This window comes from Coffea arabica, chromosome 11c (genome assembly GCF_036785885.1).
Source record: "Coffea arabica cultivar ET-39 chromosome 11c, Coffea Arabica ET-39 HiFi, whole genome shotgun sequence".
NCBI classification, from domain to species: domain Eukaryota; kingdom Viridiplantae; phylum Streptophyta; class Magnoliopsida; order Gentianales; family Rubiaceae; genus Coffea; species Coffea arabica.
Genome location: NC_092330.1, coordinates 23,973,401 through 23,990,212, shown reverse-complemented (window position 1 = coordinate 23,990,212; position 16,812 = coordinate 23,973,401). Strand labels below are relative to the sequence as shown.

The 16,812-nt window shown below is 44.2% G+C and overlaps 11 non-coding genes and 8 pseudogenes across 11 annotated transcripts; all 19 read right to left on the bottom strand.

Annotated features, from left to right (window-relative positions):
- Positions 1–240: 240 nt before the first annotated feature.
- LOC140019879 (5S ribosomal RNA) lies at positions 241–358 on the bottom strand (annotated as a pseudogene).
- Positions 359–769: 411 nt separating this feature from the next.
- Positions 770–888, bottom strand: LOC140017445 (5S ribosomal RNA). Its single transcript, XR_011823754.1, has one exon. It is a non-coding gene; the product is annotated as a 5S ribosomal RNA (ribosomal RNA).
- Positions 889–1,814: 926 nt separating this feature from the next.
- Positions 1,815–1,932, bottom strand: LOC140019878 (5S ribosomal RNA; annotated as a pseudogene).
- A 919-nt stretch (positions 1,933–2,851) lies between these two features.
- On the bottom strand, positions 2,852–2,975 carry LOC140020452 (5S ribosomal RNA; annotated as a pseudogene).
- A 413-nt stretch (positions 2,976–3,388) lies between these two features.
- Positions 3,389–3,507, bottom strand: LOC140017949 (5S ribosomal RNA). The gene has a single exon (XR_011824254.1). It is a non-coding gene; the product is annotated as a 5S ribosomal RNA (ribosomal RNA).
- A 927-nt stretch (positions 3,508–4,434) lies between these two features.
- LOC140019877 (5S ribosomal RNA) lies at positions 4,435–4,552 on the bottom strand (annotated as a pseudogene).
- Positions 4,553–4,963: 411 nt separating this feature from the next.
- LOC140017444 (5S ribosomal RNA) lies at positions 4,964–5,082 on the bottom strand. The gene has a single exon (XR_011823753.1). It is a non-coding gene; the product is annotated as a 5S ribosomal RNA (ribosomal RNA).
- Positions 5,083–6,008: 926 nt separating this feature from the next.
- Positions 6,009–6,126, bottom strand: LOC140019876 (5S ribosomal RNA; annotated as a pseudogene).
- Positions 6,127–6,537: 411 nt separating this feature from the next.
- On the bottom strand, positions 6,538–6,656 carry LOC140017443 (5S ribosomal RNA). The gene has a single exon (XR_011823752.1). It is a non-coding gene; the product is annotated as a 5S ribosomal RNA (ribosomal RNA).
- A 1,450-nt stretch (positions 6,657–8,106) lies between these two features.
- LOC140017442 (5S ribosomal RNA) lies at positions 8,107–8,225 on the bottom strand. The gene has a single exon (XR_011823751.1). It is a non-coding gene; the product is annotated as a 5S ribosomal RNA (ribosomal RNA).
- Positions 8,226–9,152: 927 nt separating this feature from the next.
- On the bottom strand, positions 9,153–9,270 carry LOC140019244 (5S ribosomal RNA; annotated as a pseudogene).
- A 411-nt stretch (positions 9,271–9,681) lies between these two features.
- On the bottom strand, positions 9,682–9,800 carry LOC140017440 (5S ribosomal RNA). Its single transcript, XR_011823749.1, has one exon. It is a non-coding gene; the product is annotated as a 5S ribosomal RNA (ribosomal RNA).
- Positions 9,801–11,250: 1,450 nt separating this feature from the next.
- Positions 11,251–11,369, bottom strand: LOC140017439 (5S ribosomal RNA). The gene has a single exon (XR_011823748.1). It is a non-coding gene; the product is annotated as a 5S ribosomal RNA (ribosomal RNA).
- A 1,450-nt stretch (positions 11,370–12,819) lies between these two features.
- Positions 12,820–12,938, bottom strand: LOC140017438 (5S ribosomal RNA). Its single transcript, XR_011823747.1, has one exon. It is a non-coding gene; the product is annotated as a 5S ribosomal RNA (ribosomal RNA).
- A 927-nt stretch (positions 12,939–13,865) lies between these two features.
- Positions 13,866–13,983, bottom strand: LOC140020348 (5S ribosomal RNA; annotated as a pseudogene).
- Positions 13,984–14,394: 411 nt separating this feature from the next.
- Positions 14,395–14,513, bottom strand: LOC140017437 (5S ribosomal RNA). The gene has a single exon (XR_011823746.1). It is a non-coding gene; the product is annotated as a 5S ribosomal RNA (ribosomal RNA).
- Positions 14,514–14,926: 413 nt separating this feature from the next.
- On the bottom strand, positions 14,927–15,045 carry LOC140017947 (5S ribosomal RNA). The gene has a single exon (XR_011824252.1). It is a non-coding gene; the product is annotated as a 5S ribosomal RNA (ribosomal RNA).
- A 926-nt stretch (positions 15,046–15,971) lies between these two features.
- On the bottom strand, positions 15,972–16,089 carry LOC140019874 (5S ribosomal RNA; annotated as a pseudogene).
- A 411-nt stretch (positions 16,090–16,500) lies between these two features.
- LOC140017436 (5S ribosomal RNA) lies at positions 16,501–16,619 on the bottom strand. Its single transcript, XR_011823745.1, has one exon. It is a non-coding gene; the product is annotated as a 5S ribosomal RNA (ribosomal RNA).
- Between the last annotated feature and the right edge of the window lie 193 nt (positions 16,620–16,812).

Below are 16,812 nucleotides of genomic sequence, written 5' to 3'. Positions count from 1 at the left end.
AAATAAATCAAATTGATTTTACTCAAATACATCATCCTAATCAAATTATATTGATAATATATATTTTTAATAAATTATTAAATCATTTATATCCGGATCCGGGCCTAATACGGGTCGGAATACTATATTCCGTATCCGACCCGTTTTTTTGTTTGAAAAAACGGATCCGGATCCGGATAACGGAATTAAATCCCTACCCATACCCGTAAAAATTTCAGGGATCCGATCCGGATCCGGGTGTAGACCCGACCCGTTGACCGGCCTAGGGTCACCCATCCTAGTACTACTGTCGCCCAAGCACGCTTAACTTCGAAGTTCTGATGGGATCCGGTGCATTAGTGCTGGTATGATCGCACCCGCCACGTTCCTTTCGCTTTATTCTTTTAAACTGTCACGTCCTGTGAAGCAGTTTGGCTTTTCTGGACCCGAATTCATTCTAAGCGTCAATTCATGAATTTCCTCTCATCCTTTTATTTATTTACTTTTATATTTTTTTCTTGTTGCTTTGCACCTTTTTTTTCCCTCGTCGCACAACTCTCAATTATCCTGAAATTGATCCTTCACGCTTGCGCTTATAAATTTGCGCCGACAACTTTGACCGACGATCCGGGCTTCGATCCAGCCGTACCGTTCCTGACTTGTCTCGCGCCTTCAGATCCGCCTTCATGCGTCGATGAGAAGCAAAATATAAAGCAATCGTTCCGACGGAGCTAAATTACAACAGCATAAAGAACGAAGGGGAAATTTGGATTTCGAAACAAAAAAGGGAGGGGTGCAACACGAGGACTTCCCAGGGGGTCACCCATCCTAGTACTACTCTCGCCCAAGCACGCTTAACTTCGGAGTTCTGATGGGATCCGGTGCATTAGTGCTGGTATGATCGCACCCGCCATGTTCCTTTCGCTTTATTCTTTTAAACTGCCACGTCCTGTGAAGCAGTTTGGCTTTTCTGGACCCGAATTCATTCTAAGCGTCAATTCATGAATTTCCTCTCATCCTTTTATTTATTTACTTTTACATTTTTTTCTTGTTGATTTGCACCATTTTTTTTCCCTCGTCGCGCAACTCTCAATTATCCTGAAATTGATCCTTCACGCTTGCGCTTATACATTTGCGCCGACAACTTTGACCGACGATCCGGGCTTCGATCCAGCCGTACCGTTCCTGACTTGTCTCGCGCCTTCAGATCCGCCTTCATGCTTCGATGAGAAGCAAAATATAAAGCAATCGTTCCGACGGAGCTAAATTACTACAGCATAAAGAACGAAGGGGAAATTTGGATTTCGAAACAAAAAAGGGAGGGGTGCAACACGAGGATTTCCCAGGGGGTCACCTAGGGGTGTCAACGGGCCGGGTCCGGGCCGGAATTCATTATTCCGGACCCGGACCCGGATCCGACCCGTTTACCCGACGGGTCTTTTATTCGGTGTTCCGGATCCGGACCCGGCGAGTCTCGGATCCGGGTCGGGTCTACCCGAACAAATTTCCCAAAATTTACAATTTCTAACAAAAAAGAGAAAAAGATATATTTGTAATCAAATTTCTAGCTAATGCAAAGAAAAAACCAAATAAGAAAATAAATCAAATTGATTTTACTCAAATACATCATCCTAATCAAATTATATTGATAATATATATTTTTTATAAATTATTAAATCATTTATATCCGGATCCGGGTCTAATACGGGTCAGAATACTTTATTCCGTATCCGACCCGTTTTTTTGTTTGAAAAAACGGATTCGGATCCGGATAACGGAATTAAATCCCTACCCATACCCGCAAAAATTCCAGGGATCCGATCCGAATCCGGGTGTAGACCCGACCCGTTGACCGGCCTAGGGTCACCCATCCTAGTACTACTGTCGCCCAAGCACGCTTAACTTCGAAGTTCTGATGGGATCCGGTGCATTAGTGCTGGTATGATCGCACCCGCCATGTTCCTTTCGCTTTATTCTTTTAAACTGCCACGTCCTGTGAAGCAGTTTGGCTTTTCTGGACCCGAATTCATTCTAAGCGTCAATTCATGAATTTCCTCACATCCTTTTATTTATTTACTTTTATATTTTTTTCTTGTTGCTTTGCACCTTTTTTTTCCCTCGTCGCACAACTCTCAATTATCCTGAAATTGATCCTTCACGCTTGCGCTTATACATTTGCGCCGACAACTTTGACCGACGATCCGGGCTTCGATCCAGCCGTACCGTTCCTGACTTGTCTCGCGCCTTCAGATCCGCCTTCATGCTTCGATGAGAAGCAAAATATAAAGCAATCGTTCCGACGGAGCTAAATTACTACAGCATAAAGAACGAAGGGAAAATTTGGATTTCGAAACAAAAAAGGGAGGGGTGCAACACGAGGATTTCCCAGGGGGTCACCTAGGGGTGTCAACGGGCCGGGTCCGGGCCGGAATTCATTATTCCGGACCCGGACCCGGATCCGACCCGTTTACCCGACGGGTCTTTTATTCGGTGTTTCGGATCCGGACCCGGCGAGTCTCGGATCCGGGTCGGGTCTACCCGAACAAATTTCCCAAAATTTACAATTTCTAACAAAAAAGAGAAAAAGATATATTTGTAATCAAATTTCTAGCTAATGCAAAGAAAAAACCAAATAAGAAAATAAATCAAATTGATTTTACTCAAATACATCATCCTAATCAAATTATATTGATAATATATATTTTTTATAAATTATTAAATCATTTATATCCGGATCCTGGTCTAATACGGGTCGGAATACTATATTCCGTATCCGACCCGTTTTTTTGTTTGAAAAAACGGATCCGGATCCGGATAACGGAATTAAATCCCTACCCATACCCGCAAAAATTTCAGGGATCCGATCCGGATCAGGGTGTAGACCCGACCCGTTGACCGGCCTAGGGTCACCCATCCTAGTACTGCTGTCGCCCAAGCACGCTTAACTTCGAAGTTCTGATGGGATCCGGTGCATTAGTGCTGGTATGATCGCACCCGCCACGTTCCTTTCGCTTTATTCTTTTAAACTGTCACGTCCTGTGAAGCAGTTTGGCTTTTCTGGACCCGAATTCATTCTAAGCGTCAATTCATGAATTTCCTCTCATCCTCTTCTTTATTTACTTTTACATTTTTTTCTTGTTGATTTGCACCATTTTTTTTTCCCTCGTCGCGCAACTCTCAATTATCCTGAAATTGATCCTTCACGCTTGCGCTTATACATTTGCGCCGACAACTTTGACCGACGATCCGGGCTTCGATCCAGCCGTACCGTTCCTGACTTGTCTCGCGCCTTCAGATCCGCCTTCATGCGTCGATGAGAAGCAAAATATAAAGCAATCGTTCCGACGGAGCTAAATTACTACAGCATAAAGAACGAAGGGGAAATTTGGATTTCGAAACAAAAAAGGGAGGGGTGCAACAAGAGGACTTCCCAGGGGGTCACCCATCCTAGTACTACTCTCGCCCAAGCACGCTTAACTTCGGAGTTCTGATGGGATCCGGTGCATTAGTGCTGGTATGATCGCACCCGACATGTTTCTTTCGCTTTATTCTTTTAAACTGCCCCGTCCTGTGAAGCAGTGTGGCTTTTCTGGACCCGAATTCATTTTAAGCGTCAATTCAAGAATTTCCCCTCATCCTTTTATTTATTTACTTTTACATTTTTTTCTTGTTGATTTGCACCATTTTTTTTTCCCTCGTCGCGCAACTCTCAATTATCCTGAAATTGATCCTTCACGCTTGCGCTTATACATTTGCGCCGACAACTTTGACCGACGATCCGGGCTTCGATCCAGCCGTACCGTTCCTGACTTGTCTCGCGCCTTCAGATCCGCCTTCATGCTTCGATGAGAAGCAAAATATAAAGCAATCGTTCCGACGGAGCTAAATTACTACAGCATAAAGAACGAAGGGGAAATTTGGATTTCGAAACAAAAAAGGGAGGGGTGCAACACGAGGATTTCCCAGGGGGTCACCTAGGGGTGTCAACGGGCCGGGTCCGGGCCGGAATTCATTATTCCGGACCCGGACCCGGATCCGACCCGTTTACCCGACGGGTCTTTTATTCGGTGTTCCGGATCCGGACCCGGCGAGTCTCGGATCCGGGTCGGGTCTACCCGAACAAATTTCCCAAAATTTACAATTTCTAACAAAAAAGAGAAAAAGATATATTTGTAATCAAATTTCTAGCTAATGCAAAGAAAAAACCAAATAAGAAAATAAATCAAATTGATTTTACTCAAATACATCATCCTAATCAAATTATATTGATAATATATATTTTTTATAAATTATTAAATCATTTATATCCGGATCCGGGCCTAATACGGGTCGGAATACTATATTCCGTATCCGACCCGTTTTTTTGTTTGAAAAAACGGATCCGGATCCGGATAACGGAATTAAATCCCTACCCATACCCGTAAAAATTTCAGGGATCCGATCCGGATCCGGGTGTAGACCCGACCCGTTGACCGGCCTAGGGTCACCCATCCTAGTACTACTGTCGCCCAAGCACGCTTAACTTCGAAGTTCTGATGGGATCCGGTGCATTAGTGCTGGTATGATCGCACCCGCCACGTTCCTTTCGCTTTATTCTTTTAAACTGTCACGTCCTGTGAAGCAGTTTGGCTTTTCTGGACCCGAATTCATTCTAAGCGTCAATTCATGAATTTCCTCTCATCCTTTTATTTATTTACTTTTATATTTTTTTCTTGTTGCTTTGCACCTTTTTTTTCCCTCGTCGCACAACTCTCAATTATCCTGAAATTGATCCTTCACGCTTGCGCTTATAAATTTGCGCCGACAACTTTGACCGACGATCCGGGCTTCGATCCAGCCGTACCGTTCCTGACTTGTCTCGCGCCTTCAGATCCGCCTTCATGCGTCGATGAGAAGCAAAATATAAAGCAATCGTTCCGACGGAGCTAAATTACAACAGCATAAAGAACGAAGGGGAAATTTGGATTTCGAAACAAAAAAGGGAGGGGTGCAACACGAGGACTTCCCAGGGGGTCACCCATCCTAGTACTACTCTCGCCCAAGCACGCTTAACTTCGGAGTTCTGATGGGATCCGGTGCATTAGTGCTGGTATGATCGCACCCGCCATGTTCCTTTCGCTTTATTCTTTTAAACTGCCACGTCCTGTGAAGCAGTTTGGCTTTTCTGGACCCGAATTCATTCTAAGCGTCAATTCAAGAATTTCCCCTCATCCTTTTATTTATTTACTTTTACATTTTTTTCTTGTTGATTTGCACCATTTTTTTTCCCTCGTCGCGCAACTCTCAATTATCCTGAAATTGATCCTTCACGCTTGCGCTTATACATTTGCGCCGACAACTTTGACCGACGATCCGGGCTTCGATCCAGCCGTACCGTTCCTGACTTGTCTCGCGCCTTCAGATCCGCCTTCATGCTTCGATGAGAAGCAAAATATAAAGCAATCGTTCCGACGGAGCTAAATTACTACAGCATAAAGAACGAAGGGGAAATTTGGATTTCGAAACAAAAAAGGGAGGGGTGCAACACGAGGATTTCCCAGGGGGTCACCTAGGGGTGTCAACGGGCCGGGTCCGGGCCGGAATTCATTATTCCGGACCCGGACCCGGATCCGACCCGTTTACCCGACGGGTCTTTTATTCGGTGTTCCGGATCCGGACCCGGCGAGTCTCGGATCCGGGTCGGGTCTACCCGAACAAATTTGCCAAAATTTATAATTTCTAACAAAAAAGAGAAAAAGATATATTTGTAAACAAATTTCTAGCTAATGCAAAGAAAAAACCAAATAAGAAAATAAATCAAATTGATTTTACTCAAATACATCATCCTAATCAAATTATATTGATAATATATATTTTTTATAAATTATTAAATCATTTATATCCGGATCCGGGTCTAATACGGGTCGGAATACTATATTCCGTATCCGACCCGTTTTTTTGTTTGAAAAAACGGATCCGGATCCGGGTAACGGAATTAAATCCCTACCCATACCCGCAAAAATTTCAGGGATCCGATCCGGATCCGGGAGTAGACCCGACCCGTTGACCGGCCTAGGGTCACCCATCCTAGTACTACTGTCGCCCAAGCACGCTTAACTTCGAAGTTCTGATGGGATCCGGTGCATTAGTGCTGGTATGATCGCACCCGCCATGTTCCTTTCGCTTTATTCTTTTAAACTGTCACGTCCTGTGAAGCAGTTTGGCTTTTCTGGACCCAAATTCATTCTAAGCGTCAATTCATGAATTTCCTCTCATCCTTTTATTTATTTACTTCTATATTTTTTTCTTGTTGCTTTGCACCTTTTTTTTCCCTCGTCGAACAAGTCTCAATTATCCTGAAATTGATCCTTCACGCTTGCGCTTATACATTTGCGCCGACAACTTTGACCGACGATCCGGGCTTCGATCCAGCCGTACCGTTCCTGACTTGTCTCGCGCCTTCAGATCCGCTTTCATGCTTCGATGAGAAGCAAAATATAAAGCAATCGTTCCGACGGAGCTAAATTACTACAGCATAAAGAACGAAGGGGAAATTTGGATTTCGAAACAAAAAAGGGAGGGGTGCAACACGAGGACTTCCCAGGGGGTCACCCATCCTAGTACTACTCTCGCCCAAGCACGCTTAACTTCGGAGTTCTGATGGGATCCGGTGCATTAGTGCTGGTATGATCGCACCCGCCATGTTCCTTTCGCTTTATTCTTTTAAACTGCCCCGTCCTGTGAAGCAGTGTGGCTTTTCTGGACCCGAATTCATTTTAAGCGTCAATTCAAGAATTTCCCCTCATCCTTTTATTTATTTACTTTTACATTTTTTTCTTGTTGATTTGCACCATTTTTTTTTACTTCGTCGCGCAACTCTCAATTATCCTGAAATTGATCCTTCACGCTTGCGCTTATACATTTGCGCCGACAACTTTGACCGACGATCCGGGCTTCGATCCAGCCGTACCGTTCCTGACTTGTCTCGCGCCTTCAGATCCGCCTTCATGCTTCGATGAGAAGCAAAATATAAAGCAATCGTTCCGACGGAGCTAAATTACTACAGCATAAAGAACGAAGGGGAAATTTGGATTTCGAAACAAAAAAGGGAGGGGTGCAACACGAGGATTTCCCAGGGGGTCACCTAGGGGTGTCAACGGGCCGGGTCCGGGCCGGAATTCATTATTCCGGACCCGGACCCGGATCCGACCCGTTTACCCGACGGGTCTTTTATTCGGTGTTCCGGATCCGGACCCGGCGAGTCTCGGATCCGGGTCGGGTCTACCCGAACAAATTTGCCAAAATTTATAATTTCTAACAAAAAAGAGAAAAAGATATATTTGTAAACAAATTTCTAGCTAATGCAAAGAAAAAACCAAATAAGAAAATAAATCAAATTGATTTTACTCAAATACATCATCCTAATCAAATTATATTGATAATATATATTTTTTATAAATTATTAAATCATTTATATCCGGATCCGGGTCCAATACGGGTCGGAATACTATATTCCGTACCCGACCCGTTTTTTTGTTTGAAAAAACGGATCCGGATCCGGATAACGGAATTAAATCCCTACCCATACCCGCAAAAATTTCAGGGATCCGATCCGGATTCAGACCCCACCCGTTGACCGGCCTAGGATCACCCATCCTAGTACTACTGTCGCCCAAGCACGCTTAACTTCGAAGTTCTGATGGGATCCGGTGCATTAGTGCTGGTATGATCGCACCCGCCATGTTCCTTTCGCTTTATTCTTTTAAACTGTCACGTCCTGTGAAGCAGTTTGGCTTTTCTGGACCCGAATTCATTCTAAGCGTCAATTCATGAATTTCCTCTCATCCTTTTATTTATTTACTTTTATATTTTTTTCTTGTTGCTTTGCACCTTTTTTTTCCCTCGTCGAACAAGTCTCAATTATCCTGAAATTGATCCTTCACGCTTGCGCTTATACATTTGCGCCGACAACTTTGACCGACGATCCGGGTTTCGATCCAGCCGTACCGTTCCTGACTTGTCTCGCGCCTTCAGATCCGCCTTCATGCTTCGATGAGAAGCAAAATTTAAAGCAATCGTTTCGACGGAGCTAAATTACTACAGCATAAAGAACGAAGGGGAAATTTGGATTTCGAAACAAAAAAGGGAGGGGTGCAACACGAGGACTTCCCAGGGGGTCACCCATCCTAGTACTACTCTCGCCCAAGCACGCTTAACTTCGGAGTTCTGATGGGATCCGGTGCATTAGTGCTGGTATGATCGCACCCGCCATGTTCCTTTCGCTTTATTCTTTTAAACTGCCCCGTCCTGTGAAGCAGTGTGGCTTTTCTGGACCCGAATTCATTTTAAGCGTCAATTCAAGAATTTCCCCTCATCCTTTTATTTATTTACTTTTACATTTTTTTCTTGTTGATTTGCACCATTTTTTTTTCCCTCGTCGCGCAACTCTCAATTATCCTGAAATTGATCCTTCACGCTTGCGCTTATACATTTGCGCCGACAACTTTGACCGACGATCCGGGCTTCGATCCAGCCGTACCGTTCCTGACTTGTCTCGCGCCTTCAGATCCGCCTTCATGCTTCGATGAGAAGCAAAATATAAAGCAATCGTTCCGACGGAGCTAAATTACTACAGCATAAAGAACGAAGGGGAAATTTGGATTTCGAAACAAAAAAGGGAGGGGTGCAACACGAGGATTTCCCAGGGGGTCACCTAGGGGTGTCAACGGGCCGGGTCCGGGCCGGAATTCATTATTCCGGACCCGGACCCGGATCCGACCCGTTTACCCGACGGGTCTTTTATTCGGTGTTCCGGATCCGGACCCGGCGAGTCTCGGATCCGGGTCGGGTCTACCCGAACAAATTTGCCAAAATTTATAATTTCTAACAAAAAAGAGAAAAAGATATATTTGTAAACAAATTTCTAGCTAATGCAAAGAAAAAACCAAATAAGAAAATAAATCAAATTGATTTTACTCAAATACATCATCCTAATCAAATTATATTGATAATATATATTTTTTATAAATTATTAAATCATTTATATCCGGATCCGGGTCCAATACGGGTCGGAATACTATATTCCGTATCCGACCCGTTTTTTTGTTTGAAAAAACGGATCCGGATCCGGATAACGGAATTAAATCCCTACCCATACCCGCAAAAATTTCAGGGATCCGATCCGGATCCGGGTCTAGACCCGACCCGTTGACAGGCCTAGGGTCACCCATCCTAGTACTACTGTCGCCCAAGCACGCTTAACTTCGGAGTTCTGATGGGATCCGGTGCATTAGTGCTGGTATGATCGCACCCGCCATGTTCCTTTCGCTTTATTCTTTTAAACTGCCACGTCCTGTGAAGCAGTTTGGCTTTTCTGGACCCGAATTCATTCTAAGCGTCAATTCATGAATTTCCTCTCATCCTTTTATTTATTTACTTTTATATTTTTTTCTTGTTGCTTTGCACCTTTTTTTTCCCTCGTCGCACAACTCTCAATTATCCTGAAATTGATCCTTCACGCTTGCGCTTATACATTTGCGCCGACAACTTTGACCGACGATCCGGGCTTCGATCCAGCCGTACCGTTCCTGACTTGTCTCGCGCCTTCAGATCCGCCTTCATGCTTCGATGAGAAGCAAAATTTAAAGCAATCGTTCCGACGGAGCTAAATTACTACAGCATAAAGAACGAAGGGGAAATTTGGATTTCGAAACAAAAAAGGGAGGGGTGCAACACGAGGACTTCCCAGGGGGTCACCCATCCTAGTACTACTCTCGCCCAAGCACGCTTAACTTCGGAGTTCTGATGGGATCCGGTGCATTAGTGCTGGTATGATCGCACCCGCCATGTTCCTTTCGCTTTATTCTTTTAAACTGCCCCGTCCTGTGAAGCAGTGTGGCTTTTCTGGACCCGAATTCATTTTAAGCGTCAATTCAAGAATTTCCCCTCATCCTTTTATTTATTTACTTTTACATTTTTTTCTTGTTGATTTGCACCATTTTTTTTTCCCTCGTCGCGCAACTCTCAATTATCCTGAAATTGATCCTTCACGCTTGCGCTTATACATTTGCGCCGACAACTTTGACCGACGATCCGGGCTTCGATCCAGCCGTACCGTTCCTGACTTGTCTCGCGCCTTCAGATCCGCCTTCATGCTTCGATGAGAAGCAAAATATAAAGCAATCGTTCCGACGGAGCTAAATTACTACAGCATAAAGAACGAAGGGGAAATTTGGATTTCGAAACAAAAAAGGGAGGGGTGCAACACGAGGATTTCCCAGGGGGTCACCTAGGGGTGTCAACGGGCCGGGTCCGGGCCGGAATTCATTATTCCGGACCCGGACCCGGATCCGACCCGTTTACCCGACGGGTCTTTTATTCGGTGTTCCGGATCCGGACCCGGCGAGTCTCGGATCCGGGTCGGGTCTACCCGAACAAATTTGCCAAAATTTATAATTTCTAACAAAAAAGAGAAAAAGATATATTTGTAAACAAATTTCTAGCTAATGCAAAGAAAAAACCAAATAAGAAAATAAATCAAATTGATTTTACTCAAATACATCATCCTAATCAAATTATATTGATAATATATATTTTTTATAAATTATTAAATCATTTATATCCGGATCCGGGTCCAATACGGGTCGGAATACTATATTCCGTATCCGACCCGTTTTTTTGTTTGAAAAAACGGATCCGGATCCGGATAACGGAATTAAATCCCTACCCATACCCGCAAAAATTTCAGGGATCCGATCCGGATTCAGACCCCACCCGTTGACCGGCCTAGGATCACCCATCCTAGTACTACTGTCGCCCAAGCACGCTTAACTTCGAAGTTCTGATGGGATCCGGTGCATTAGTGCTGGTATGATCGCACCCGCCATGTTCCTTTCGCTTTATTCTTTTAAACTGTCACGTCCTGTGAAGCAGTTTGGCTTTTCTGGACCCGAATTCATTCTAAGCGTCAATTCATGAATTTCCTCTCATCCTTTTATTTATTTACTTTTATATTTTTTTCTTGTTGCTTTGCACCTTTTTTTTCCCTCGTCGAACAAGTCTCAATTATCCTGAAATTGATCCTTCACGCTTGCGCTTATACATTTGCGCCGACAACTTTGACCGACGATCCGGGTTTCGATCCAGCCGTACCGTTCCTGACTTGTCTCGCGCCTTCAGATCCGCCTTCATGCTTCGATGAGAAGCAAAATTTAAAGCAATCGTTCCGACGGAGCTAAATTACTACAGCATAAAGAACGAAGGGGAAATTTGGATTTCGAAACAAAAAAGGGAGGGGTGCAACACGAGGACTTCCCAGGGGGTCACCCATCCTAGTACTACTCTCGCCCAAGCACGCTTAACTTCGGAGTTCTGATGGGATCCGGTGCATTAGTGCTGGTATGATCGCACCCGCCATGTTCCTTTCGCTTTATTCTTTTAAACTGCCCCGTCCTGTGAAGCAGTGTGGCTTTTCTGGACCCGAATTCATTTTAAGCGTCAATTCAAGAATTTCCCCTCATCCTTTTATTTATTTACTTTTACATTTTTTTCTTGTTGATTTGCACCATTTTTTTTTCCCTCGTCGCGCAACTCTCAATTATCCTGAAATTGATCCTTCACGCTTGCGCTTATACATTTGCGCCGACAACTTTGACCGACGATCCGGGCTTCGATCCAGCCGTACCGTTCCTGACTTGTCTCGCGCCTTCAGATCCGCCTTCATGCTTCGATGAGAAGCAAAATATAAAGCAATCGTTCCGACGGAGCTAAATTACTACAGCATAAAGAACGAAGGGGAAATTTGGATTTCGAAACAAAAAAGGGAGGGGTGCAACACGAGGATTTCCCAGGGGGTCACCTAGGGGTGTCAACGGGCCGGGTCCGGGCCGGAATTCATTATTCCGGACCCGGACCCGGATCCGACCCGTTTACCCGACGGGTCTTTTATTCTGTGTTCCGGATCCGGACCCGGCGAGTCTCGGATCCGGGTCGGGTCTACCCGAACAAATTTGCCAAAATTTATAATTTCTAACAAAAAAGAGAAAAAGATATATTTGTAAACAAATTTCTAGCTAATGCAAAGAAAAAACCAAATAAGAAAATAAATCAAATTGATTTTACTCAAATACATCATTCTAATCAAATTATATTGATAATATATATTTTTTATAAATTATTAAATCATTTATATCCGGATCCGGGTCCAATACGGGTCGGAATACTATATTCCGTATCCGACCCGTTTTTTTGTTTGAAAAAACGGATCCGGATCCGGATAACGGAATTAAATCCCTACCCATACCCGCAAAAATTTCAGGGATCCGATCCGGATTCAGACCCCACCCGTTGACCGGCCTAGGATCACCCATCCTAGTACTACTGTCGCCCAAGCACGCTTAACTTCGAAGTTCTGATGGGATCCGGTGCATTAGTGCTGGTATGATCGCACCCGCCATGTTCCTTTCGCTTTATTCTTTTAAACTGTCACGTCCTGTGAAGCAGTTTGGCTTTTCTGGACCCGAATTCATTCTAAGCGTCAATTCATGAATTTCCTCTCATCCTTTTATTTATTTACTTTTATATTTTTTTCTTGTTGCTTTGCACCTTTTTTTTCCCTCGTCGAACAAGTCTCAATTATCCTGAAATTGATCCTTCACGCTTGCGCTTATACATTTGCGCCGACAACTTTGACCGACGATCCGGGTTTCGATCCAGCCGTACCGTTCCTGACTTGTCTCGCGCCTTCAGATCCGCCTTCATGCTTCGATGAGAAGCAAAATTTAAAGCAATCGTTCCGACGGAGCTAAATTACTACAGCATAAAGAACGAAGGGGAAATTTGGATTTCGAAACAAAAAAGGGAGGGGTGCAACACGAGGACTTCCCAGGGGGTCACCCATCCTAGTACTACTCTCGCCCAAGCACGCTTAACTTCGGAGTTCTGATGGGATCCGGTGCATTAGTGCTGGTATGATCGCACCCGCCATGTTCCTTTCGCTTTATTCTTTTAAACTGCCCCGTCCTGTGAAGCAGTGTGGCTTTTCTGGACCCGAATTCATTTTAAGCGTCAATTCAAGAATTTCCCCTCATCCTTTTATTTATTTACTTTTACATTTTTTTCTTGTTGATTTGCACCATTTTTTTTTCCCTCGTCGCGCAACTCTCAATTATCCTGAAATTGATCCTTCACGCTTGCGCTTATACATTTGCGCCGACAACTTTGACCGACGATCCGGGCTTCGATCCAGCCGTACCGTTCCTGACTTGTCTCGCGCCTTCAGATCCGCCTTCATGCTTCGATGAGAAGCAAAATATAAAGCAATCGTTCCGACGGAGCTAAATTACTACAGCATAAAGAACGAAGGGGAAATTTGGATTTCGAAACAAAAAAGGGAGGGGTGCAACACGAGGATTTCCCAGGGGGTCACCTAGGGGTGTCAACGGGCCGGGTCCGGGCCGGAATTCATTATTCCGGACCCGAACCCGGATCCGACCCGTTTACCCGACGGGTCTTTTATTCTGTGTTCCGGATCCGGACCCGGCGAGTCTCGGATCCGGGTCGGGTCTACCCGAACAAATTTGCCAAAATTTATAATTTCTAACAAAAAAGAGAAAAAGATATATTTGTAAACAAATTTCTAGCTAATGCAAAGAAAAAACCAAATAAGAAAATAAATCAAATTGATTTTACTCAAATACATCATCCTAATCAAATTATATTGATAATATATATTTTTTATAAATTATTAAATCATTTATATCCGGATCCGGGTCCAATACGGGTCGGAATACTATATTCCGTATCCGACCCGTTTTTTTGTTTGAAAAAACGGATCCGGATCCGGATAACGGAATTAAATCCCTACCCATACCCGCAAAAATTTCAGGGATCCGATCCGGATCCGGGTGTAGACCCGACCCGTTGACCGGCCTAGGGTCACCCATCCTGGTACTACTGTCGCCCAAGCACGCTTAACTTCGAAGTTCTGATGGGATCCGGTGCATTAGTGCTGGTATGATCGCACCCGCCACGTTCCTTTCGCTTTATTCTTTTAAACTGTCACGTCCTGTGAAGCAGTTTGGCTTTTCTGGACCCGAATTCATTCTAAGCGTCAATTCATGAATTTCCTCTCATCCTTTTATTTATTTACTTTTATATTTTTTTCTTGTTGCTTTGCACCTTTTTTTTCCCTCGTCGCACAACTCTCAATTATCCTGAAATTGATCCTTCACGCTTGCGCTTATAAATTTGCGCCGACAACTTTGACCGACGATCCGGGCTTCGATCCAGCCGTACCGTTCCTGACTTGTCTCGCGCCTTCAGATCCGCCTTCATGCGTCGATGAGAAGCAAAATATAAAGCAATCGTTCCGACGGAGCTAAATTACAACAGCATAAAGAACGAAGGGGAAATTTGGATTTCGAAACAAAAAAGGGAGGGGTGCAACACGAGGACTTCCCAGGGGGTCACCCATCCTAGTACTACTCTCGCCCAAGCACGCTTAACTTCGGAGTTCTGATGGGATCCGGTGCATTAGTGCTGGTATGATCGCACCCGCCATGTTCCTTTCGCTTTATTCTTTTAAACTGCCACGTCCTGTGAAGCAGTTTGGCTTTTCTGGACCCGAATTCATTCTAAGCGTCAATTCATGAATTTCCTCTCATCCTCTTCTTTATTTACTTTTACATTTTTTTCTTGTTGATTTGCACCATTTTTTTTTCCCTCGTCGCGCAACTCTCAATTATCCTGAAATTGATCCTTCACGCTTGCGCTTATACATTTGCGCCGACAACTTTGACCGACGATCCGGGCTTCGATCCAGCCGTACCGTTCCTGACTTGTCTCGCGCCTTCAGATCCGCCTTCATGCGTCGATGAGAAGCAAAATATAAAACAATCGTTCCGACGGAGCTAAATTACTACAGCATAAAGAACGAAGGGGAAATTTGGATTTCGAAACAAAAAAGGGAGGGGTGCAACAAGAGGACTTCCCAGGGGGTCACCCATCCTAGTACTACTCTCGCCCAAGCACGCTTAACTTCGGAGTTCTGATGGGATCCGGTGCATTAGTGCTGGTATGATCGCACCCGACATGTTTCTTTCGCTTTATTCTTTTAAACTGCCCCGTCCTGTGAAGCAGTGTGGCTTTTCTGGACCCGAATTCATTTTAAGCGTCAATTCAAGAATTTCCCCTCATCCTTTTATTTATTTACTTTTACATTTTTTTCTTGTTGATTTGCACCATTTTTTTTTCCCTCGTCGCGCAACTCTCAATTATCCTGAAATTGATCCTTCACGCTTGCGCTTATACATTTGCGCCGACAACTTTGACCGACGATCCGGGCTTCGATCCAGCCGTACCGTTCCTGACTTGTCTCGCGCCTTCAGATCCGCCTTCATGCTTCGATGAGAAGCAAAATATAAAGCAATCGTTCCGACGGAGCTAAATTACTACAGCATAAAGAACGAAGGGGAAATTTGGATTTCGAAACAAAAAAGGGAGGGGTGCAACACGAGGATTTCCCAGGGGGTCACCTAGGGGTGTCAACGGGCCGGGTCCGGGCCGGAATTCATTTTCCGGACCCGGACCCGGATCCGACCCGTTTACCCGACGGGTCTTTTATTCGGTGTTCCGGATCCGGACCCGGCGAGTCTCGGATCCGGGTCGGGTCTACCCGAACAAATTTGCCAAAATTTATAATTTCTAACAAAAAAGAGAAAAAGATATATTTGTAAACAAATTTCTAGCTAATGCAAAGAAAAAACCAAATAAGAAAATAAATCAAATTGATTTTACTCAAATACATCATCCTAATCAAATTATATTGATAATATATATTTTTTATAAATTATTAAATCATTTATATCCGGATCCGGGTCTAATACGGGTCGGAATACTATATTCCGTATCCGACCCGTTTTTTTGTTTGAAAAAACGGATCCGGATCCGGATAACGGAATTAAATCCCTACCCATACCCGTAAAAATTTCAGGGATCCGATCCGGATCCGGGTGTAGACCCGACCCGTTGACCGGCCTAGGGTCACCCATCCTAGTACTACTGTCGCCCAAGCACGCTTAACTTCGAAGTTCTGATGGGATCCGGTGCATTAGTGCTGGTATGATCGCACCCGCCACGTTCCTTTCGCTTTATTCTTTTAAACTGTCACGTCCTGTGAAGCAGTTTGGCTTTTCTGGACCCGAATTCATTCTAAGCGTCAATTCATGAATTTCCTCTCATCCTTTTATTTATTTACTTTTATATTTTTTTCTTGTTGCTTTGCACCTTTTTTTTCCCTCGTCGCACAACTCTCAATTATCCTGAAATTGATCCTTCACGCTTGCGCTTATAAATTTGCGCCGACAACTTTGACCGACGATCCGGTCTTCGATCCAGCCGTACCGTTCCTGACTTGTCTCGCGCCTTCAGATCCGCCTTCATGCGTCGATGAGAAGCAAAATATAAAGCAATCGTTCCGACGGAGCTAAATTACAACAGCATAAAGAACGAAGGGGAAATTTGGATTTCGAAACAAAAAAGGGAGGGGTGCAACACGAGGACTTCCCAGGGGGTCACCCATCCTAGTACTACTCTCGCCCAAGCACGCTTAACTTCGGAGTTCTGATGGGATCCGGTGCATTAGTGCTGGTATGATCGCACCCGCCATGTTCCTTTCGCTTTATTCTTTTAAACTGCCACGTCCTGTGAAGCAGTTTGGCTTTTCTGGACCCGAATTCATTCTAAGCGTCAATTCATGAATTTCCTCTCATCCTTTTATTTATTTACTTTTACATTTTTTTCTTGTTGATTTGCACCATTTTTTTTCCCTCGTCGCGCAACTCTCAATTATCCTGA